We start from the raw sequence: 25,128 nt of genomic DNA, 5'->3' as shown, positions 1-25,128 counted from the left end.
AGGGTTGTAAGTAGGCTATTTGAATATGAATGCCCCTTTCTCCAATCCCAGATCAGCAGTGATGACAGTCTATGATATCAGATCCAGATAGAATTTAAAAAATTCAGATGGGAACCAAAAGCCTGAGAACTCTGCTTTTGGTAGTTTCTAAGTAGCTATTACTTTGTGGTAGTATTGAAATCAATGCAAAGCATACTGTGACAAATAACCAAGATTGCTTTTGTTTCAACACATCCTATAGGAAAAGCCTTAAATAAGTATTAGGGGAAAATATATGCAATTAATAAAAGGTGCTTCCTCTCTCAACTTGTTATGTATGTGTGTGATACAGGGTAAGTACAGGTTAGACACTAATTTTGCAGAGATAGTAGTTCTGTGGAAAGTATATTTGATGCCTTGATCAAACACTGGAGACACTTTAATCTGATGCAGGATGGAATGTCCCTTGAGGGGACTGGAGGATCCTTGAGACACTGTTTCATCATATCAAGATAGCCAATTTTGTCATAAATCTAGATTTTTTTCTGTTTTGGCAGTCTTGACCTATTTAAAACCATTTGCTTTTGAATTTCAATATTATAATGTAGCCTTTGAATTTCAGTACTCTAATGCATCAGTGTTCCATGACACTATGTTAGAATTTGTTCTTAAATTGAGAATAAAGGATTTGAACTGGCCATCTTTAGAAATGATTATAAAGGCTATAGACAATCAAGCCATGCCTGTCCCTGAAACCTACTTCTGAAATCACAACTCTTGAAAGCAAACCTTAGTTTTCTTGAGTCGAATGGTTAAATAGCTTTTGTAAAGGTTTCCCCCTAATATTAAGTCTAGTTGTGTCCAACTCTGGGGGTTGGTGCTCATCTCCATTTCTAAGCCAAAGAGCCGGTGTTGTTTGAGACCCAAGGTCATGTGGGTGGCATGACCGCATGGAGCACTGATGCATTAGATTATCGCCAGAGCGGTACCTATTGATCTACTCACATTTTCATGTTTTTGAACTGCTAGGTTGGCAGAAGCTGGGGCTAACAATGGGAGCTCCTCCTGCTCCCCGGATTCGAACCGCCGACCTTTTGGTCAGCAAGTTCAGCAGCTCAGTGGTTTAACCCACTGCACCACCAGGGGCTCCTAAATAGCTTCAATTGACATTTTAATTAATCCTTTCATTTTATAAATAAATCTGTAACAACATGATCAAACTTCAAAACACATTCAACAAAAATGCTTCCTATAAGGCACATGCTTGTATGATTGGCAATATATCATTTTGCCTTCCTTACAGTGCTCTGATGGATTAAGCAGACCTTCTTATCTCTGTAGAAATGGTTCTCTGAATTTAATCTAAAATGAAATATGCATACTGTGTTTTGTTTTGCAGGGTTTGTTTTGGACAGCTGGAATGCGGTAGCTTGAAAGAGTCCATCATCCATGACGCGTTGGGATTATCATGGTTGCATACTCCATTTTGATTTTAACCAGTGGCCAAGAGGAGTGCATGGTCGACAGGGAGGATTGGACCTTTAAAGACAGTACAACAGGTAGGAGGCCTGTGAAGTCAGTTGGCTTCCTGACATCTTTACAAGACTTTAAAATGGAACACTAGCTATCGATTCCACTGTGTATTGCTTTTTAACTTCTTTCCCTTAATAGGTACAGCAGATGGCTTGACATAAAAGGTGCTTTTTACTGTGAAACCTCAGGAAAACATGTGTAGTTTAATAGGTCCTTCACTTCTTGAGATGCACAAAGGTTAAAAAGAGAACATACATTAAAGAGGTATAATAAAATTAATCACATAACTCAGAATGGCAGAATGGGACACACAGACTGTTCAGACATTATATTTACTGTCTCACTCAGGCAATGACAAGGTAAATACTTGTTTAGCCATAAAAAGAACTAAAAGGGAGATTCAATTTGCCAGGTTAGAATCCTTGCAAAAGCAATCACATTTGTGTTCATTTTATATCCCCATCAAACTTCTGCTGTACAAACACAGATGGGAAGAGCACATTTCAAATTTGAGATTCCCCATTACCAAAAGGACAGGAGGGAGGGGAAAAACACCTTTCCTCCCCCAAGAAAATCTATGTGCACACATTTCTCTTGGCTTCTGCCTTTCCTTTGTTGGGGAAAGTCATACTAGGAGCAGGGAGAGTGCTAGTCTTAGTTTTATAGGATGGAACCATGACAATTACATTGGAATAATAGCGAGGCTCTATCTAAAAACCATGCTTATTTAGAGTGAATGCATCCCAAGACTGTGTTTCATTGGCTGCATGTTAGAGGATTAGTACAAAAGTACTTCAGTAACCTCTGTGCTTGACCATAATATCCACGTTTTGGTGTTGAGGTAGATTCTCCTTGTGTGATTCTCTCACACATACATTTCTGGGTGGCCTTGTGCATTTCACAGCAGATATTGGGAGTGAGTCATCATCATAGGCTATCACTCATGGCCGCGTGTGATTGTCTTCCAAAGGTAAGTCCTGGCAGTGGGTAAGAATGACTGGATTCATATCCACTCCCAGTGGGCCGGTCCATAGCTAGGAGTTTCCAGATGTCACAGTCCTGCCCCTGCCACCACTCACTGATTGCAATGGGACTTTTGTTGGTTTTGGTTTGCTTGGAGATGCCTGTGGGTAAATTTATTTTATGGTGGGGATCGGTACACAGAGACCAACACACACTCTTCACAGAAAGAGGTTCTAACCCAATGGCATGGATATGATTCTGATTGGTTGCCTCTAATCAGCTGCAGTCTTGGTCTTCACAGACGTTGTAATACGGATCATGTTATCATCAGTCTGTTCTTCAATTGAGAACTACCTCAGATTGTTCTATGTAATACAGAAGACACAATGTAGCCGTGTCTTGCTGGATGACTTCATCCCATTCAGTGGCCGGAAGAAAGGAGTGAATATTAGAGCCTCAATTCCACCAATAGTTGTGACTGATGATGAGAAGATACAGCTCATGTCTAATGGTATGACCAAGAACATCTAATTGTCGGTGGTCCCCTGGAGAATGATAATGTTTCTAAAGCAGAGGTTCCCAGCTTTTGACTCTCCAGGTGGTTGGGATTTCAGCTCCTAGAAGCCTCAACCTGCTTGGCCAGTTGTCAGGAATTCTGAAAGATCTAGTTCAAAACACTTGAAAGACCAAAGTTTGGGAACTACTGCTCTAGAGAATAAATGCCAGAATTATAGGCATAGATCTCAGGCAACACAAGAAAGAATAAATATTCCTTTAATCTTAGGAAGAACTAAGGCTCTGTTCAACAAACAACTTCATATAAAATGCACCGTTGTTGATTTTGATGCTGACAGTGCAACCAGATATTTTCTCCCTCTCCAGTGTCATTAGAAACACTCATTTTAAAGTAACAACTAAGAAAATATGGCCCACTTAACTGTATATTACTGCTTCTGCAGACATAAAACAATAATTACACAATAAGACAGCTTTACAAACCTGATTACAAACCTATCATGCCTATCCTTTAAATTCAAGGCAAATGATTTAATTGGATGTATTTGTCTCTCCTGCTTTTACCAAGACAGTGTTTTGTTGCTGTCATGGTAGGCTCCTGAATGGGGAGAAATAGCCAGGCTAATGAGTAGGAAAAGGCCACAGATCATTTCAAATTAAACTCCCACTATTCTATTGAAATGACTGAGATAAAGTTGATTAAGAAATGCCTTCCTCCCAGTCCACCAACTCATTCCCATTGAGTGAATGACTTTCAACAATGTTGAACAGGGTAGACATATTTGCAGAAGTTCAGAACAGAAGACTGTGTTTAGTTTGAATCAAGCTGGGGGAAAAATAGCTTACAAGCTTTGTTGAACTCCCCAGAACTCCCCTGATCCCTCACCTAGTTCCACAGTTACACCCCTCCCAATTATTTTTTAAATGCAAACACTTCTACCTCATTTCTCATAGGCAATAGTAAAGGTAAAGGTTTTCCCCTGACATGAAGTCCAGTCATGTTTGACTCCGGGGGTTGGTGCTCATCTCCATTTCTAAGCTGAAGAGCCGGCGTTGCCCATAGACACCTCCAAGGTCATGTGGCTGGCATGACTGCATGGAGCACTGTTACCTTCACGCCAGAGCAGTACCTATTGATCTATTCACATTTGCATGTTTTCAAACTGCTAGGTTAGCAGAAACTGGGGCTAACAGCGGGCGCTCACTCTGCTCCCCACATTCGAACCTGTGACCGTTTGGTCCGCAAGTTCAGCAGCTCAGCACTTTAACATGCTGTGCCAATGGGGGCTCCCCATAGGCAATAGGGGTGGCATTCTATTTTAATTTATTTATTCCTTTCCCAATTTGTTTTAGTTTAGTTTTCTGGCCCAACACCAGAGAATCATAGAGCCGGAAGAACTCCCTATTCCCCTCTTTCACATAGCTTACTCGCTCTGATTCTTGTCACTCCAGGTGCCGAACGCTAAAGTGATGGGCATGGCAAATGGGAGATTGAGGAGGGTATGGAAGGGTTGTGGTTGAACAGTGTTAGATCAGTTTATGCCATCAGCATCAAGCCAGAAATGGAGTTTGGGACCCCACAGCTTAGCTTCCACCCAACTTCTCAGCCAGCTCAAGCACATGCAGTCTAACCTGCAGCCATCCTGATCCAGAATATCTTACTGTGGATCAGCACTGTTGTTTCTGACCTATAAAGATAGCATATGAGTGCCAGCTGGAATGAGACTTGCTTAGCTTTGATAGAATTGTACAGTCCTTGATCTTTCTCTTAGCTAAAGCTTTAAGAGCATCTTTTAAAAGATTCTACACCTTGATGTCCTTGGTGTTACCATTTTTGATAAGCACAATAAAATCAAACTATGTCACATATAAAAGAAATACTTTTGGAAATCAGCATTTAATTTTTATTTTATCTTTGTTTTCATAACTCACCACTTTCACCTTCTGCTTTTTGCTTGTTAACAAACCTCTTTGGTAACTATTTTGGGAAGCATCAGCTGCATTTTATTTCAAGTTCTATTTACACATGTTTTCTGCAACTTCACAGATAACTGTGTTGCCAGCTTCACAGACAACTACATTGTTCCTTGCTTTCATTTAATATATTGTAGGTGATGAAAAGAAATAAATTGACAACATGTTTTAGAAACTGCAGCTCCATATTAAACCATTTATTAAGTATTTTAAAATCTTTGTGGGGAAAAGAATAGTCATGAAACATATTTCATGATCCAAAGTGTTAATGACAAGCAATGCACAGGCTTTAAGATCTACCGGGGAGGCCCTCCTCTCAGTCCCACCTCCATCTCAAGTTGGGGATAAGAGAGAGGGCCTTCTCAGTGGTGCCCCCCCCCCCCCCAGGGAGATCAGACCAGCCTCCACTCTCCAAACCTTCCACACACAATTAAAGATCTGGCTTTTCTGACAAGCCTTCAATCATGTTTAGACTCTCTAATAATACATATGAGGACCTTTAGATTCTTTATTAGCACTTTACATTTCTGAAATCAAATACTGCTGTTTTATCTATAGCAATTGCTGTATTTTATTGTTTTTACTAGGGGTACTGTGAACTTACAATGTTGTGTTGACTGTTTGTTGTCTGTGTTTTGTTCTGCAGTTGCATTTTGCATGTCGCACCTTGAGTGTTTTGTGAGCCGCCCCGAGTTCCTCTGGGAGATGGTAGTGGGATATAAATAAAAGATTATGGTGATGATGATTTATTATTATCTAGAAACACATGTAGTTATCCCACTGAAAGCAAATCACCATAACGGTACTTTAATTTGGCTAAGTTATGCCCTGATGTATTTACTACTGAAATATTTTGGTAGGTGGAAAGTGTGTTATCAGAAATTATATACAGATCAGGAAAAACTGAGAGAATTGTTGGTATCGTGATCACCCCACTACATATAATGGCATCCTGGGTAAGTTGACAAGCTGGTTGTGGACCTGGTGATAAGGTTTTAAAGATTTGTTACAATCTGAAATACAGTAGAGTCTCACTTATCCAACGTTCTGGATTATCGAACGCATTTTTGTAGTCAATGTTTTCAATGCATTGTGATAGTTTGGTGCTAAATTCATAAATACAGTAATTACTACATAGCATTAATTTGTAATGAACTACTTTTTCTGTCAAATTTGTTGTATAACATAATGTTTTGGTGCTTAATTTGTAAAATCATAACCTATTTTGATGTTTAATAGGCTTTTTCTTAATCTCTTCTTATTATCCAACATATTCGCTTATGCCGGCCCGTTTATGTTGGATAAGTGAGACTCTACTGTAATGTCTTTCAGCATTAATGGCACCCATGATCCTTTCCCATATACTATAGGACCTAACACATCAGGTACAATGTACATTAGTTTTTTTTATATAAAAATGCATTCATTTCTTTTTGTTGTTATGTTTTTCTGTATTTGAGCCAGAATGGTGTAGTGTATGCGTCTTAATTAGCTTACATAAATATACATATATAAATTTGTTCATGAATGTGAAATCTGTGTAATCAGTGTATATTCAGATGCAAAGAGTTTGAGGACTCTTCTATCATTTCTCCCACTTAATGTCATAGGAAATATAGTCAATAAATTTAACTCTAGTGATTACAGATCTTTCTTTGAAGTTATATATTAGAGTTTGACCTCTATGCTTCCCGTAGTTTCTGGATTCTCCCTCACGTTTCTCCTCCAAAGGTAATCTGAAGGATCTTTTTAAAAAATCCAGTTATGTAGGTAGAAAGCATGCAGCAGCTCTTTGTTTTCAAAGCAAATTATTAATTTTAAATAAATATAAAGGCTACAATCCTAAACATGTGTGTCAGGGATTTGGACTTATTAAACTCAGTGGTATTTCCTTCAGAGTAAGCATGCTTAGCTCGGCACTGTAGTATCCTGCCAAATCATAATCCATCAAATACAGGGAGGTAGAAACAAAATACAGAAGCTTAAAAGTGGGTTTAGATAGTTTGATAGCATGGAGCTCACGGTATAGCTCTGGGAGCCCCAACAGCCCTAGGCAGCATAATCAATGATGAGGAAAGCTGGAAGTTGATGTGCAACAATATCCAGATTCGTAGCCCTGGTGTATCCATTAGAACTACATGGCATGCTCAACTGCATGCTCATAAGGTCTACTAAGTGAAATGATTCTTATACCCAAGCAATATAAAATGGCCTAGAGAGAGGGAAAAGAAAACAGAAATAGTGGAAAGATGGCACAGAGATTGGGAAAAGCTTTAATCGAGATAGGACAGTCAACCAGAGGGGAAGAATTGAATAGAGATTTGGGGAGCTGTGGATGATTAAATACTAGGGGTTAATTTGTGATCTTATTTTGCACTTATACTTTTTTGTTTATTTGTTTGTTTTACAACTTTAGCTGTTCCTGTTAAGTTTTTATAGTCTAGCCAAATTCAACAGTGTATAAGGCAGTAACGTGAGTGACAGGAGCCCAAGGGTTGGGAACTACAGGACCAGCCTGGAAAGGGAATCCATCACACACATAGCAAATATGCATAGACAATGCAAGTTGGGCATCCCTTATCCAGAATTCCAAAATGCCCCCAAATTCAATTTTGTCCTGATGGAAGGTGGAGATAGTGGCACTTTTACTTTCTGACGCTTTAGTGCACACGAACTTTGTTTCATGCACAAAATTGTTAAACATATTGTATAATATAATCTTCAAGCTATTGGTATGAGGCATACATAAAATTAATTTTGTGTTCAGACTTTGGTCCCATTTTAATATGTACATATATGCAAATATTAATATTACAAAATCAGCCAGGGGATCCAAAATCCCAAACTGTTCTGGTGCCATGCATTTTGGATAAGGGATGCTCAACCTGTGTAGTCATTTACATATGTCTGTATGTATATAAAGTGTGCATACACTCAGAGTGTGTGTGTGAATATATTTATAAATTGAGGAAGGCCATTATTGCGCACTATCATAAAATTTGTTTCCCTGTAATGCATCACCTACCAGTAGAGAATTTTGTTATGAAAGCATCAAGAAGGTGCTGGCATAGGAAAGATTTATCTTGAAAAGGCAAAGCAAAATATAGGAAGGTGGTGTCAAGAAGGCAAAATTACCCAGTATTAGAGTTGATCTGAAACATTTATTTTTTCCTTATACAAACCACCATTTTTTCAGCTATAGCCATATAGTGTATACCTTAGTTGTATACTGCATCACATTTTACAGAAATTTACAGCAAGGCAGCAGCTGCAGCATTGAAGGAGAAGTCAGGAGCGTACAGACAATAGGGCAGGGTGAGAATGCAAAGTCTCATGCAAATATAATTTTACCTAAGAGATGCATTCACACAAGTTCTTCCTGGTTCTCAAGTCCAAGGATTTCTCCACTCCAGGTTCAGATTGTAATATATGAATCTTTCAAATACAAAGTACAATGTATGGATGCTCCCCAGTCTATTTAAATAAAAATGTAATGTCCATTTGTGGGGACCTCATACCTCTCAAACTACTTCCACAATTGCTACGAAATTTGGACACAACATAGTATCCGAACTGGTGAGTGATTTAAGGTATTCACATGCCTACTATTACAAACCTGTCACACCTGAAACAGGTAAAACCATGCCCCTTAGCAACAGCCAAGCAGTCTCCTCCTCCCTTATCAACCATCATAGCAGACAGCTCCTTCCCTTAGTAACAGCGCTAGCAACAACCAAGCAGTTTCCTCCCTTGAGTAACCGGCATGGGTAGGGTTGTAAGTTCAGCTTGACAAGTGAAGTGAAGCCGAGGCTCTGTGGCCAAGCCACAGAAAGGAGGGATACTGAGAGTGAAAATCCTTATCGTGGGCCCCAGCATGGTAAACAAGAGATACCACTACTTATTATATTATTATAATTGTATTATATTATTATATTTTATTATTACAATTATATGATTATATTATAATTTCATATTATAACTGTATTGTAGTATAATTATATAAAATAATTATATAAATATATCTGTGGAAGGTCCAGGATGGGAGAAAGAACTCTTTTCTGCTTGAGGCAAGTGTGAATAATGCAATTGCCCATCTTGATTAGCATTGAATAGCCTTGCAGCTTGAAAGACTGGCTTCTTCCTGCCTAGGGGAATCCTTTGTTGGGAGGTGTTAGCTGGCCATGATTGTTTCCTGCCTGGAATTCCTCTGTTTTTGAAGTGGTGTTCTTTATTTACTCTCCTGATTTTAGAGTTTTTTTAATACTGGTAGCCAGATTTTCAATAATAGGGCGGAGGAGACATTAGGGTTGCTCCCTGGGAGAGGCCTATGACTCTTCCAGCAGGAAAATAGCTCAGGGGTGTGGCCAACGCCCCCCCCCCCCTGTCATTCTCCCCAAGGGGAGGGCAAAGAAAGAAACTTCTCTTTATCTAACTGTGGAAGATCCAGGGTGGGAGAAATTGCAACATTCACAGTGCTTGAGGCAAGTGTGAATACTGCAATTTGGCCAGCTTGATTAGCATTGAATAGCCTTGCAGTTTCAAAGCCTGGCTTTTCTTCTTGCCTAGGGGAAGCCTTTATTGGGAGGTGTTAGCTGGCCCTGATTGTTTCGTGTCTAGAATTCCTCTGTTTTCTGAGTGGTGTTCTTCATTTGCTGTCTTGATTATAGAATTTTTAAATACGATAGCCAGATTTTCAGTAAAAGGAAGGAGGAGGCACTGGAGTTGCTCCCAGGGAGGGGCCTATGGCCTCTCCCAGCAGGAAAATAATACGGTTCTCTATCCTTCCCATTGAACCAGACTGGGCCACTGCAACGCATGGCCGGGTATGGCTGGTACTCAAAATGCTCCAAATTTATAAAGATAATAGCAGTAAACAAAGTCAAAATAGAACTATTGGTGATTTCCAGTCTGGATCAAAAGAAATGACAGATTGTAAGAGATACAGCAGACTATGCATGTCAGCTAAGAGTTATTTCACTACACTGAGACATTTTATTCCACTTTTGAAATATTCACACATTAATTCAGGAGTGTTTTTTTTACAGTTGTCTAGTAAGATGAGTCAATACTGTCTTGAAATATAGGGCGGCTGGCACACTCACTTCGTGCCTAAGATCATGTAATGGGGTGACCTGAGCAATCTTGATGGATGAAGAGCAGCCATCTCTCCCAGTGATGACTGCTATCTTCTCTTGCCCCACCTTGCCTCTGCTCCCCATGCTGCCTTTCTTCTCCTTCTGCCCCTGCACTTCAGCTCACCTCATCTCACTATCCTGCCGCTCCTTACTTTGTAAACCAAGGAGGAGTACCAACACTGCTAATAGGCTTCCCATTGAATGCCATCTGACTAAAGCAGCCCCCGTCTTTTTGTGTTGCTTTACAGAGAGTAGGCAGGCAGGCTGGCAGTAAGTACTGATAGGAGGAATGGAGCAGAAAGAAGGAAGGAGGCTTAGTGGAAGTTCCAAGGTGCAAGACAAAAAACAACGTAACAAGGAGTTGGGGAGAACAAAGCAATGGAATAAGATCAAGCAGCAATGAAAATGCTCCAAGAAGGTATTAGGTCAGTTCACCTTTCCTGATATATTCTGCCTCATTTTGCCTAATGAATGGACTGGCTGAATTATTCAGTGACTCCATGGCAAAGATAAGGTTGAACTATGATTTTCCCTACCTAATCGTCCACTTCTTGTTCATGCCAGTGGTCACTAAGTAAGCTCCATGATCAGATGGATTTGAACCACTGTCTCCCTAGTCCAAGTTCCTGCGTCATAACCATTGCACTATACTATATTTCTTTCAGACCAGCGCTTGCTACATATCATAAATAGTTGCAACGCTGACACATATTATAATCTAACAGACAGACAAGCAGTGTTACAATTAAAGTGCATACTTTGCACATCACACAAATTAATTTGCATATTATGCAGAATGGTCCCCTCAGATTTGGAGAACTGAAATGTAACAATCTTATTCTAGCTGGCTGTGCAATTTTGTACTTTGTAAATAGTAATAGATAAAATTCAAATGTATAAATCATTTTTCAAGGACAACTGATTTCTAACCAGAAAGGTATGTTCCCCATATGAGTGAGGGGGTGGATGCATGTTTGAATGATAAATTGTGAATGATTACCCATGGACCAGTACCTGCATTTGGTATAAAACATGTACTCTGTAAGAATTCCCTTGCTCCTTCAGGAAATTCTATGGTATGCTTCCTAGAGGGCCTAGCAATTTCCTGGAGATGATACCTCTCTGGAGATGTTCTACATCCTCCTGGGTGATTCTATATCAGGCATGTTAGGGTTTGTGGGAGTTGAAGTCCAAAACACCTGGAGGGCTGAAGTTTGATCATGTCTGCTCTATATAATAACCCAGCAGAAACAATTCATCTCATTGGGGTTCATTGTTACCTTTGGTTTCCTTTTCCGCAGTGTATCTCCTGCAGATCTGGGGACTATAGTATATTTGCTGCTTAATGCATAATGCTTATTGACATCACCAGGGCCCATCAATAGGTCACAGATTTTAGTCCAGAAATCTCAGAGATTATCCTGACCTGGCAAACCTAGGCATGACCTAATTAACAGCAACACTCAACCATTCTTTCACAGTGTCTGGGCAGACAGTTCAGGGTAGGCAATATTGCTAATCATGTGGTAGGATCCCAAATTCCTACCCAGCCCTGAAATACCCAGCATCCATACCTTATTGATTTAGACCAGTTTCATGCAGACGTGTCTATCTGTATGAAGGGTATGCTTGGGTACATGAAAGATACTCATTCTAAATAAGAGTTGATATCAAAATGGGGTAATGAAAATCCAGCTAGTAAAATCATGGAGTGATAATGATAACAGCCAGATATTTTCAGATATCCATGCTATCCACTTAATTTCCTGATTTCTTTACTAGCCTATAACCTTGGCTTTAAGAACTGCCAATTTTTCTTTGATGTTAGTCACTGCCGTGTGCCGACATGAATGCTACAAAAGAAATGCATTTATTGCTTCAATCAGGAATCTCCTCTAGCGGGTGAATAGCAGATACTGGTTCCTGTATATTTCACCGCAGTTTTCAGCCATGTTTATTCATCATGACAGGTTCAAAATATAAAACCATTACATATAAATTGCATGTGTAGATGTATTTCAGAAATACCTTAGGTGTATCCTGTAGAATCTTAAGGTGTGGCTGTGACAAATTTCCTAACACAAAAGTCACATTGATATATTTATTGGCAAGGCAAGATTGGTTAAATCTCCCTGTTCCATACACATGAGGTAGCAAGTGAAGTTTGCCACTACATCATATATGAAATTGATTCTGCTATAAGACCTGTCAGGGTTTTGTAGTGATACATTCAAACAGCTTTGTGCCTCCTTGTAACTAAAGTGATGCCTTCTTCAAATGTCACATTCTGTCATGAACAAATTAAAATAGGACATCATATTTCTAAAAGTGTGTTGCATGACACTACTGAAGAAAATCTTAGAATATTATGCCAGTAGATGTCGAATGTGTGTGTGTGTGCACTCATACATCTGCTCATGATCTATAACTGGCTAATGCAATCTTCTCATCTGCTGTCTATATAAATTCAAATTGGGTAAATGTTAAATCTCACTGATATCAGTTTATTGAGAATCTACAGTGTGCCTTTGAGGCCCTGTGGTGGACTGATTGTAACAATAATAAAGTACTAGGACTATTGTGTATAATTACACATAAATATATTTTATCGATTTTCAAAAATGTCATAGTCTCTCTTTTTCTATGTGTGTGGCATATACAGCTATGCTGATCAATTTTGCAATCTCCTTCCCAAACCTCTTTGTGTAGTCGCATTCAAGAAGCAGTTTGGCACAGTATTAGAAAGGTGGGAATTGTGTGGCTCTCTAGATATTGATGAACTACAGATCCCAGTATTTCTCATGGCTGCTTCTACACAGCCACCTAATCTGGATCAAAATGTGCATTAAAGAATTATAGTTCTATTCTGGAGAGTCTCCACACACACCCTGGAAATGTCAAAAAAGCTCTCACAGTATCCACAAAGCTTCCCTCATTCCGAATTGATTCAAAAGAATGACATTTTTTTCTTACTCTGTTGGGAAAAATGCACTATACTGCAGCAGCCCATTGGGTGAAAATCAGAAAGAAAACTCATCTTCCAACTCAAAAAAAAAAAAAAGGAGGGTGATTATTTACCTTCCTGAGAATTCCATATCCAGTTCTTTTATCCAGATTTTCCAGAGGGGGCTCTGTTTACACTAGTGCTGTATGTGTTCCTCCCAAATTTTGTACACTCATCTACTCCAGCACATTTTTCACCAGTTTTAGACATTCGCATGACTTCTTTTAACACGTATTTTCCATGTGGATGTGTGCTGCAGCATGCATTAGAGGTGTGTACTTTCTAGCCACCCCTCTTATAATCCATATCACTGTGGATTTTATAGCATGTGTAGATGGGGCCCAAGTTAGCTATACTTTCTGGGAGTTACTGTCCAGTCACATCACCATGATATATAGTGATTCACATGTGTACCTTGCCTTTTCTAACCTCTGTATGAGAGAAGCACAAGAACCTCATCATGATCCCAGAAAGTCGTCTGGCCAACCTGAGCCCTGAAATACAGAGCTCATATATTTATTCCCTTTGTCTTGATCTTCTGGGATTTATATGAAAAAAGTGAGATGAGCCTCCTGCTCTGGTGAGTTTATGACTTTTAAAGTGCTCTTTGCTCTCTATTCCATAATAACTGGTGTTCTGTTTTATTCTTTTGATTGACAATGGCATCTGTGATGTTTCCTTGAGGTTAAACCTAAGGTTATTTGAAGGTTTGTCAATACTACATTTCATTTCACTCTTCTATTGTTATTACAGTTGTAAGAATTCTAGCCCACTCTTGACACTTGAGCAATAATTATGTTGTAAGGAAAATTTCCTAGATCATGTCGACAGTCTTTTAGCCTCCTTGAAATTCCTCCTTTGATTATTCTCTTGATCAGTGTTTCATGAATAATGCCTTAGACATTTTTTCTTTCAATTCATAGCCAATGATCACTCAGGATCCAAGATGATGCAAGTCTAAGTGAAATTATATTAAATGGAAGGTTTTCCGTTGTATTCTGAGGCAGTAGGAATGGTGTATGGCGGGGGGGGGGGGGATGAATTAAAAGGACATACCATAATACTGTTCTGAACAGTTTGCTTTATTTTCATTCATGGACCTCTTGGAATAGAAATACCAAGACCTATACATTAATAAAAGCTTCCTGAATTTGTATTAAATCTATATGTCAGATCTGAAACATTCAAATTTTGGAGGTGTACCAACCTTATCTATGACGTGATCTATTTGAGACAGAGGTATCACATAAACATCAATAAAATACAGTGTAGATACAGTGGGTGAGCCTTAAACCTCTTAATGGTAATAGAATCTGCTCTGCTTTACCCAGTCTATGTAAAGAGGCTTCCTTCCCATAGTGACTAATCTCCCCGCTTTTTCTATCCCCATTTTCTCAACCCCGAGGAGGACTCAAGGTGGCTTTACATATAGGCACAGTGTGTTAAAGCGCTGAGCTGCTGAACTTGCGGACCAAAAGGTCCCAGGTTCAAATCCCGGGAGCGGAATGAGCACCCGCTGTTAGCCCCAGCTCCTGCCAACCTAGCAGTTTGAAAACATGCAAATGTGAGTAGATCAATAGGTACCGCTCCGGCAGGAAGGCAACAGCGCTCCATGTAGTCATGCTGGCCACATGACCTTGGAGGTGTCTATGGACAACGCTGGCTCTTCAGCTTAAGAAATGGAGATGAGCACTAATCCCCAGAGTCGGTCACGACTGGACTTAACGTCAGGGGAAACCTTTACCTTTTACCTTGATGCCTTAAAAACAATAAAAAATTAAAATAGATATTTAAAATAGAATAATAAAATATAATTAAAACAATTAGAGACATTTAAAAACCATACAATCACGATTAATCACATAATCCATAAGCATAATCCGGGCCGTTCCTATCATCATTATATGTAATTCCATTCTATTTATTGCACAGATTCTCCATATTAATATTCTCATTAATATTTTGGGCAGATATTTATTATTTTTATCTCTAGTGTTAGATATAACCACAAAAACATTTTTGGAAGGTCAGCTTACCTATACTGTATCAATACAACTACAAGGTTAAATCTCTAAGCTAATTCAATTTTTGAACCATCTAATGTGCATGCATTCTGGTCTGAGTTGTCATTATTTCCCGACCACAGTGTTACTTCAAATCATGTGGTGATGCGTCAAATGTATTGTTTTTTTATTACTGCTGTTTTTCAAATAGTTGTTGATTTTATCATTTTTTCTGGTATTTTAGCTATAGTATTTTGTGGTCTGGTGTGAGAGGGGGTTATGCAGCTTTATTGCTGTTGCTGCTTTTTGCCCAATCAGTTCTTTCCAGGTCAATAATCTATGACCCAAATGCCTTTAAAGGATCCCTCAGTAATATTTGGATGTCATGAAATTTCATAATCTTGTTGCTGAAATATGTTTCAATTAAAAAACGGATAGAATCTACAGTTTATTAGTCTTGTGCGGCTTTTTTAGAAAGCCTTTAGCATTCTCCCCATCATTTAATGACCTCCATCAATCATAACATTCCTGCTCTTGAAGAAGTTTGAAAGTGAGATTAAAAGCTTCTTGAAAAGCAGTGAACCTATGAAACGTTAATACGTTGAATAATAAAATTGACTAGAATGCTATGTTGACATTATGTAGATGAGTTGCTTATAAACTCTGATAAAGTACTGAGTTGCAACAGGCATAGCTTTCTAATGGTAAAATCACACATGGTATTTTCACTTTATTCCAATATTTAAATTTTCACAAGACTTCATAAATGGCCTGTGCTAATTTTCCCTGCCGGTTTCTGCATCAGTTTGCCTGCTGAAAGCAGCTGCTGAGACCTTAGGCCACCGTTGTGATTTTCCACAAAACATCAGACTAATTCCATGTCAGGAGCAGGCTGGAAAATTTAAAATATTGGTTTGAAAACATATTTTGCCCAGTAGAAAATCTGTTCTTGTGCATGATTCAGAATTGCTGTAGGCTATTTTAACCAACTGTCTTGTTTTAACTTGTCAAATTGTTTGATTTGTTTTTACTCCATTTAACTTACTTAATAAGGTTTTAAATTTTTTTAGAGTGATTAAATTGATCTTATTGTATGTTGCCTTGAGATCCCAAGATAACAAATTAAAAATGAGATGAGCATTGGTGCTAGTGGTTTTGTAGAAAGCTCTTGGTACCAATGCAACTCCCTGGGGATGCCATGTATAAATGTCAGACCTGGTCCCACCTGTACTATAGCTGAAATATTTTTATGCCATTATTTCAATGAAAAATCAGGTGTCCGTTTCGCAAAAGAAATTATGTCCAATTCCCAAAAGAAAACTGTATGGCCAAAAGGGGGCAAAAGAAGACACAGTTTTTCCTACAGCACATGTATGCTGGTGTATATGTATAGACTCAACTATAGGGGAATGGCTTTAATTTAAATAGATGCATACTTTTTGTTATTAGGTGACTTTGGGTTGTTTCTGTCTTATGGTGACCCTAGGGCAAACCAGTCATGGGGTTTTCTTGCCAAAATTTGTTTAAAAGGATCGCCCTCTGAAATAAGGCCCCATCTACGCTGCCATATAATTCATTTTCTGAATTCAGATTATCTGCTTCGAATTGGATTATATGGCAGAGTTGATCCAACCTTTGATAATGTGACTTGCCCAGGGTTACCTGGTGAGTTTCATGACTAAGCACTGGGATTCAAAACCTGGTTTTGATTGTCAAACACTCAAACACTACACCAGCCGACTCCTACTGCTTGCCATGATGGAGAAGGCTATGGACTTGCTTGCTGTGTTGTCTAGATGTTGATGGGAAATTTCTACACTCTTCTTTGCTTAAGGATATTCATTATTAAGGTGATCAAGACTGAGAGGACTCTCCTCTGAAAAAAGGAGACAGGTTTCTTTACCTATAGTTTGGCATTAGTCAATTTATTCTTTTTGAGTTTTTAATCTGTCTGTAATGTACTGGCAAACTCCAGTTTAGAAACAGAAACTTTCAGAAGGTTCATATAGCTGTATTCAGTAAATGAGAGTTAATCACAGCATACAGTTCTCGACAGAAGTGAAAATATTTCAGTTACACAAAGCACACAGCAGTTCACATGTTTTTACAGGGTTTCCTCCCATTCACAACAACCCAAAATATTTTGTCTTCCCAAACCTTACCCCCCACTCCTCTCTTTCTCATACCTTGCCAGCCCATGACTAATTTTCTTTCCCCAACACTCTGTGGCATAGAAGACTAAAGACTTTGCAAAACTACAGCATCTGTGATTCCACAGCATTGAACCAATTAAAGTAGTGTCAAACTGCATGAATTCTGCAGTGCAGATGCACTCTTAGTGAGCACCAGTTATCACTGGTACATGTGCTTCATGCAAGCCAAATACATGAATATGTTTTTGGATTGTTCTGGCTTGAAGGGGACATTAGACTTTAGGACATCAGCATCACTGTAAGATTCATTTCTCTCCCTTGCCTGATTAAGATGGGGTAACTGAGTGTCCCCCTCTTTTAACAAATTTAGAGACTATGACAAAAATGAAAAAGTAGAATGCCTCCTGGTTCATCTGACAGACAAGCTCATGCCATGCCCCCTCCCACTCATGAGGTGTTGTTAGACTAATTACTAACACTTATTTTATTTATTTATTTACAGCATTTATATTCCGCACTTCTCACCCCAAAGGGGATTCAGGGCGAATCACAATGTACATACGTTTACATGGCAAACATTCAATGCCATTAGACATACGACACACACAGACAAAGACACAGAGGCTATTTAACATTTTCCAGCTTCTGGCTTCATGAGGGTATGCCCAATTCCAACCACAGGGGGAGCTGCTGCTTCATCATCCACTGTGACACTGAGTCCTTGATGGAGTACTTCCTCATCTTCCGCACGCACGCTGCTGGACATTTTTATGGTGACGTAAATTAGTTAAATTAGCATCCCTGCATAAGCAGTCCCTAAATTTTCCTACTTGACAGATAAAACTGTCTTTCGGGTTGCTTAGGTAAACAATGAGCTAGGCTATTTAATGGTCGGGCACTCAACCCAACCCAGGCTTCAAACTGACTACTCTCGGTCAGTAGTGATTTATTGCAGCTGGCTGCTAACCAGCTGCACCACAGCCCACCTTTCTTCATGCTGAGGACAGAGATAAAACTCCATGTCTCTCTTTGCAAAGGTGCAAAGATCTTCGTCCTTGGAAGGGCAGCTTTTCCAAGCATACACCAGTTTGATGAAGTACTCATCTTGTTTGGAATGGCAGTACTGTTGGGCTCCTCTGAGTTCTGAATTCCATGCCTTCTACTTCATCCCTACAATAGAGTAGGCAAGGAAGGAAGGTGGACTGAACTATCTTTTGGGAAAGACATGATATTTGTAGTTGTTGCCTAAAGGTCATGAGTCATTTTCTCTCTAGGGCTTTAGAAAGTATAGTACATGTGTCAAATGCAAACTCCATGGGAGGAATCCAGCCCACCACATCATTTTTGTTGCCTGCAAGGCTTTCAGTCCAACATAGTTACATTTACAGTCTTACAATTACAAATGAATCATTGAAGACAACCATAAGGCTGATGTGGCCCTCAGTGAAAAGGAACTTGACACTCCTTAAGTCGGGAGACTTCAACTGAGGTCTTGCAATTCCAATAGCTAGTCTGTTGGCCTATGAGTTTGATGTACTCCAAAACTGATCTAAAAACAGAAGCCCATTTCTGGTGGGAATATTAGTGATTCTGGCAGGTGGATATCCAAGACATTGTTCAAATCAATAGAATGACACCAAGAAAATATTATTATTTTTAAAGGGAAATAATAACCAAATATTGCTAAAGCTGTTATTTCCTATTAATGTTCTGAATTGAATCAAAATTGCTAGGAACTCTGCTTTTCCATCCCCATCAAGGGATGTGAGGGGTGGAAAGCTATCCAATATTCTATATGATTCCTCAAGTGTCACACATCAGTGAATCAGCTTATCACCCAACTAGGAGTTATACAGAAAGCTTGACTTTAGATGAAGGACAATTTAACCTTTTATTTGGGATTTAGAGGGTGGAGAATTTCCCCTCCCTCCTTCTATTGATAGAAAAACTGTGCAGTTATCGTGAGAGATGAAAAAATCACTTTCACTCTGGTACTCAGGGAAAGCTTCCTCCCTTCATGAGGCTAGAATGGAGAGCTGATGGAGTATGATTCAGATTATGTAAACTGATGGCACTGCCCTAATAAAGGAAATGTCCTTGTTGCCATTATAAACAGGAGAAGAAAATATGTTTGGCCGTCACATATGATCGAGCTGAAAACCAGCTTCTTATGAACTTCCTAATCCGGATTTGTGCAATAGTTCATGGTCTGTCAAGTAAATAATATAAATTTTAAGAAATCCCAGAGTATGCATTTGAAATGATAGCAGTTTCAAATGAACTGTCATGGTCTGTTGAGTAAATTCTTTATTTTAAAAAATATGTTCTAATATAAAGTTGCATGATGAAATGTCTTTTGTAATGCCCTTTGGAGTCTGTGTGGCTTAACAAACAAGGGGCTTGAAATATATCAGAAAATTTATTTGACTTTTGAAAAAGTTTAGGGGAGCAGGGGAGGGGTAATGGATAAATACATAATCAGTGATGGCAAATCATGAATAACTACATGATAGTAACAGTGCCTACATTTGCTTCATTTCTGACAGAGTCCTATCTTAGATATTAAGGAGGGTCCTTTGATCCACAGTTTATGGTGATGTTCATGGCAAGTTCAGCACTTAAAAAGGTCAGGCTTAATTGATTCTAGATGTCAAAAAGAATTCTCCGTATTTAATAAGAATGACTATACAGAAGCCAAGGGAACACATATTCCAGTTCATTATTTAGAGAGCTTTGGAGATGCCTGGGAACTAGTCATACTGTTTTACCATAGGGAACAGGACAGTGTCTTAACTGGCAATTTGCTGCCCTTAGGGGGGAACAACAGCCTCATCACAATAGAGCATGGATCCACTTTAAATCCAGTTTCTGCCTCCAGAAGAATTCTGAGTTTTGTAGTTTAGTGAGGCCCAGGACCTGTCTGGCTGAGTGGTTTTAAAGCCCCCCCCCCCACACCCCAAACTACAAGCCACAAAATTCTATAGGAGGCAAAAACTGGATTTAAAGTGGATCCATACTTTAGTGTGATGAGGTCCTAAAATACCCCAAACCCTACTCAGAATTCCTTCTCAGTTTCATCAGAAGTTAGAAACTCTATGATGAGATCAATTTTGAGTCTGTGCCCTAAAAATATTAGTGAGGTCTTGGGGGTCTAGAAATGATGTGTTAGTGATGGATGGACTGGCAACATGTTGGGGGAAGCAGAGGAAAATATCGATTTTCTTGATAAGAAGCAGATGAGTGGATAAAATTAGGTCAAGTGGATACTTTTCTTGCTTCTCTATTCTTTCTGCTACTTGTTTAAAAATATTTTATTGAAGGGATTTTTCAAGTGGGGGGATAAAAAGCTTCACCATGGGTGAAGGGAAAAAAAGGAAAAAAATGTAAGTTGGTGAGGAGTGGGGGGGGAGAGTGGGGGGTAATGATAAAAGTCTAGGGGGGCAGAATAGGGAGGGGTAAAAATGCAGTACTTTCTTTCTTCTTTATAGTGGAGTGATGCCAAAAAAGTCTGTTGTACTTGTCTTGTGTTTTGCTCTTCTGTAATCTGTTCGTTCTTCTCTCAATTTAGTTTAGAATCTTTAACTTGTTTTCCTTCATCCAGTCTTTAAAAGGGGTTCAGTATTCTTTCTGCTACTTTTGGTATTTCAACAGGACTGAATAATTTAGTAATACTGGTATTTGGGAAACACTTGATCATATATCTCAACTGTAACTAGGACTGTGAGCGACACAGACTGATTCAATGCATGTCCATTAGAAGGAAGGCATGATGGGTTCAGTCCCAATATGTTTGCATCAGATTGCAAAACTTTCTTGGTTGAGTCAGTAGTTCATTTTGGTACTTTGTTAATTTCTAAATCAGTTAATTGTGTTTCAATTCAGGTGATATGAACTGAGCCATGAATTCTGTGCTATTTACTGAGCTATGAATGAAATGATATAAAATAGTGTTAAGCATAATGCAGAATGGGATGTGTGTATATGTGTACCTTCCAGCTTGTGTGTATTCCTGCACCAGTTTTTTAAAAGATTTTATTTCTAAAAACGTTTAGAATTTCCTACAAATCAGTAGATGACCCAAACATTCTGAAACTTGGGGGGGGGGCTTGCAGTGGTAAATGTGTCCTCCAAGTGTGGCCATTTTCATACAGTTAACCATAAAAATGATGAAAAGGGAAGCCTCAGAAGCTCCCCCAATGGACCAGATCTTCCAAGAGCAAAAAATGAACTTCCAGCTGCCAGATCAAGAAACAACCTTTCAATTGGGAAGTTTCCAAAAAACAGAATGGGGGCAGCTGAAAATTGGGCACCATAGGGTTTTCCCGAATTGTACACCCTTAGTAACCAGCCTTGTGTGTGTGTGTTTGTGTTTGTATGCATGCCTTCTATCACCTGTCAATTTATGTTAACCCCATGAACTTCGTAGAGTTTTCTTAAGCAAAAATTGCTCAGAGGTGATTTATCTGCCATCCTCTGAAATATATCCTACAGTTTCTGGTATTCCTTGATGATTCCCCATCCAAATATTAACAAGTCTACTTAGCTTCCAAGATGAGGTGATGGACCTTGAGGTCTTTAGGGTATTTTGCCATACAGTAAGGGGCATTTACATAATTCATGAATTTTCATAATCCATGGATTTATCTATTTTTTGTATTTTTTATCAATTGTGAACACAAGTAGGGTAATGCACATTTCTATAATGAAATTCCACTTACATTTTCTCTCAATATAATGTATCTCATTTACATTAACCTTACCAATCCCAATTCCCACTTACCAACCTCTTGTGTCTAACAGTTTTCCTTCCTACCTCACTCTCCACCCATTGGGAACAGTTGTAACTTCAATTTTAGTATTATTTGAAATGATCAATCATGAAAAAGTATAACTTAGTTCTTTATATTTTGTTTTTGCTTTTACTCATTATCAGTGTTCCCAATTTCAGTTTTTTTACAGCCACCTGTTGTATATTTCAACCTCCTTTCAAAAATATAATCCTGGAGCATACAGTCTGCTAAATATGAAAACCATTTTTAATTCCCTTTTTCCTGCTCTTTTCAACCTTCAATAGCTTGGGCTGCTTCTATCATATGTTTTATGATATCTGCACATTTCTTTGTGCTGCTCTTGCCCTAATAGTTCTTTCATCTCTTTCTTTATTTTTATTGATTCATCTAATTGTAAGAACTGACTACTATAGGCTTCCAATTTCTTAACAAGATTTAGTCTAGTTCACTTCCCAGGTTTTCTATCTTTATCCTATATTTTCTCAAGAGTCATTAGTAGGGAACTTTTTCAAAAAGCTGAAATAGACAAACTGACTGAGCTGAGTTAGGATAAATTATTGACAAACTTCAAGAAAGATTGAGACTGGGGCAAACATTTTGAGACTGGAGACAAACATCAACTGTAGGATTAATGAATTAGGTGAGTGTTACTAAAAGTAAAAGTGTAGTTATATAGTATTATCGAGAGTAAAGTAATAAGGGATAAAATCAACAATGTGAGTGTAAGGTTTGCAGAATGGTCTTTGTGTTTGTATGTTTGAGGGTTATTATAGTCTCTGTATTTATGTTAATATATGTAAGCATATTGCTGTGTGTTTGTCTTTGTTTGGTAGCAAAGTGTTAGCTGTATAGTTTTAGCAATAGATATAATAAAAATTCTGTTTCTTTTATACAAGTATTACTCTTATTCTTTATTCTGAATAAAAATAGTATTAACAAGGGGAAGGCTAAGTGAACAATATGTTATGATTACCCTGGTCCTTGTCATACTGCCTAACATTTCACAGATGGAAATGAGGACCATCCTCCTCTTTCTTATATCAGTCACAGCACGTGTCACCTGCTGTGATTGCTTTTTCTATCATTGGCCCATGTCTGTTACCATCACTGCTCCCTCTCCTTATTCCCCTACCTCTGAGCCCCTGCCTGTGCCCTTTCTGTTACTCCTTGACTATTTGAATGGAGACCTAGGCAACTGGAAAAGCAACATCACTCACTCAAGTTGCTCCTCCATTGAACTGTGAGGCAACACCAGTTGGAATCAATAGTGAAGGATCAGCTAGACCAAGTTCTTCTTTCCTTGTAGGATTGAAGCAAGATGGGACCTACTTCTAATAGCGCAGCTCCTGTTGCTGCCACCAATTCCAGCCATTGCTATGGCTCAGTGCTATGTCTGTGGAATTTTGTGCAGCTATAAAACTAGCACAGAGCCAGGAGATGCCATGGTGGGAGCATCCGCAATGGTGACACAACTAGTAGCAGGACCCAGGCCACTCCTACCTCATCTTATGAGAAAGAAGATAAAATGTCTCAATTATCAGTTTTGCTCAGGGGTAGCACCGACAGTGTGTTAAGGATTAAATTGATGCCCTCCATCTTGTCTTTGCTGCTGCTACTTCTTCCACCTGATAATGTTTCCTCCTCTTCTTCAGTGTGACTCCACCCAGCCCAGGCAAGCTTTTACCTGCCAAGGCAAGCAATAATGCCTTACAATCACCTTGGAAGGAACCGTTCATTTGATGGTACTAGAGACCTTTAAAGGAATTTGAAGAAGAGGAAGGAGAACTAGTAGTATTTAGATGATATAGCTTGCAGTAAATAAGACTGGAACATTTTAAAACCCAAGTGAAAAATCAGGAGAGCAGATAAGTAAGTGTGACTGTCTCACTTAAAACAGGACAGTTGCAATATGTGTCATGAATTTATTAAAAGTTTGGAACACTATTTTTAAGAATAGACAGAGTGGTACAGGTTGCAACAAAAAAAACCCAGACTCTGTCATCTATATCCCCTAATATAGTCTCTGATCTTTGATAAAAATCTCGTATTATGAACTGGGGTAAAAAAAAGAAGCAGTGCCTCATATGTCCAAACCATAACCTATTTAGGTCTCTATGGGAAATTCAGCATTCCAAGTGGAGTTCAGAAACCAACTGAAAGTAAGCAGAATTGATTTAAAAATGGTATTATCTGGGTTGTAAAGCACATACAAAACAACAGGAGGGCTACTTCATTTTGCCCCAGCTGAAGGGTACTTCACTTTGAATATGTGTGTAAAAGCAAAAGGAAAGTTTGAAACTGGGCATTCCCATTCCGCAGGAAGCTTCTAGACTGAAATTACAAAAAGAACTAGAAACAAATAATACTTCATAATTCCCTTTAAAGATGGAAACAATAAAATATATTGCGGTGGTGTATCAAATGTGCATGTAGTTGATAAAAAAGCCAGATTGTGCTAAATGGTTTCCTTTAATCAAAAGAGGTATTTAATCAAATAATCTGCTCTCCACAATAAAAGAGCCCAAGGCAAGCACTATATTAAAGTTTTATCTCATTTGCTCAAAGGTCTACACATTACTCACTCATTCACTATTGAATTATGGAGCTTTCACACTCATGAGATAACTCACATAAGTCATTCCAGACATTGTGTGGAATTGCACTAATAGATCTATATTAGAGAAATAATGTGATTGTATAGAGGCATGTTCTCTAATTAATCAACAAGTTATTGAATAAAGTCTTGTATTTAGTTGGCAAGAGTTAATCATGCCATGAGTAAACGAGCTTTGGGCTTTGTAGTGTGTTCAGCTTCAGCTTTGTTTAGAAAATCAAAGAGAATTAGAAAAAATGTCTTTTCTAGTTGTGCCAGCAACACAGCTAAAGCCAGGGCTGGACCACTCCGTAGGCATGGTGTGGAGCTTAGCTCCAAACATGAGGGGTGCTAAATAATGATTTCCTATATGCCTATCCTCCCCACACATAAAGAGCGGTACAACATCTTTCAGCAAACTTTTTTTTTTTGGGAGGGGGGGGGCAAAAAAGTGAAATCACTGGTGGACTGGGTCTAAAAATACA

The 25,128-nt window shown here is 38.7% G+C and overlaps 1 protein-coding gene across 11 annotated transcripts in view; it reads left to right on the top strand.

Annotated features, from left to right (window-relative positions):
• Nucleotides 1-25,128, top strand: part of lingo2 (leucine rich repeat and Ig domain containing 2) — an 867,433-nt gene that overhangs the window by 579,037 nt on the left and 263,268 nt on the right. For 8 of the 11 annotated variants that reach the window (XM_062974162.1, XM_062974163.1, XM_062974164.1 and 5 more), the window contains one exon: nt 1,379-25,128. This exon is cut by the window's right edge and continues 62,499 nt beyond it. The gene's annotated coding sequence lies outside the window, so the exon portion shown is untranslated. The remainder of the gene's footprint in view (nt 1-1,378) is intronic. The other 3 variants (XR_010003916.1, XM_016991077.2, XM_016991080.2) reach the window with 1 other exon arrangement.

The sequence above is a fragment of the Anolis carolinensis genome, chromosome 2 (assembly GCF_035594765.1).
Source record: "Anolis carolinensis isolate JA03-04 chromosome 2, rAnoCar3.1.pri, whole genome shotgun sequence".
Taxonomy (NCBI): Eukaryota; Metazoa; Chordata; class Lepidosauria; order Squamata; family Dactyloidae; genus Anolis; species Anolis carolinensis.
Note: the sequence above shows the minus strand (reverse complement) of the source record. Positions and strands in the feature narration are given on the sequence as shown.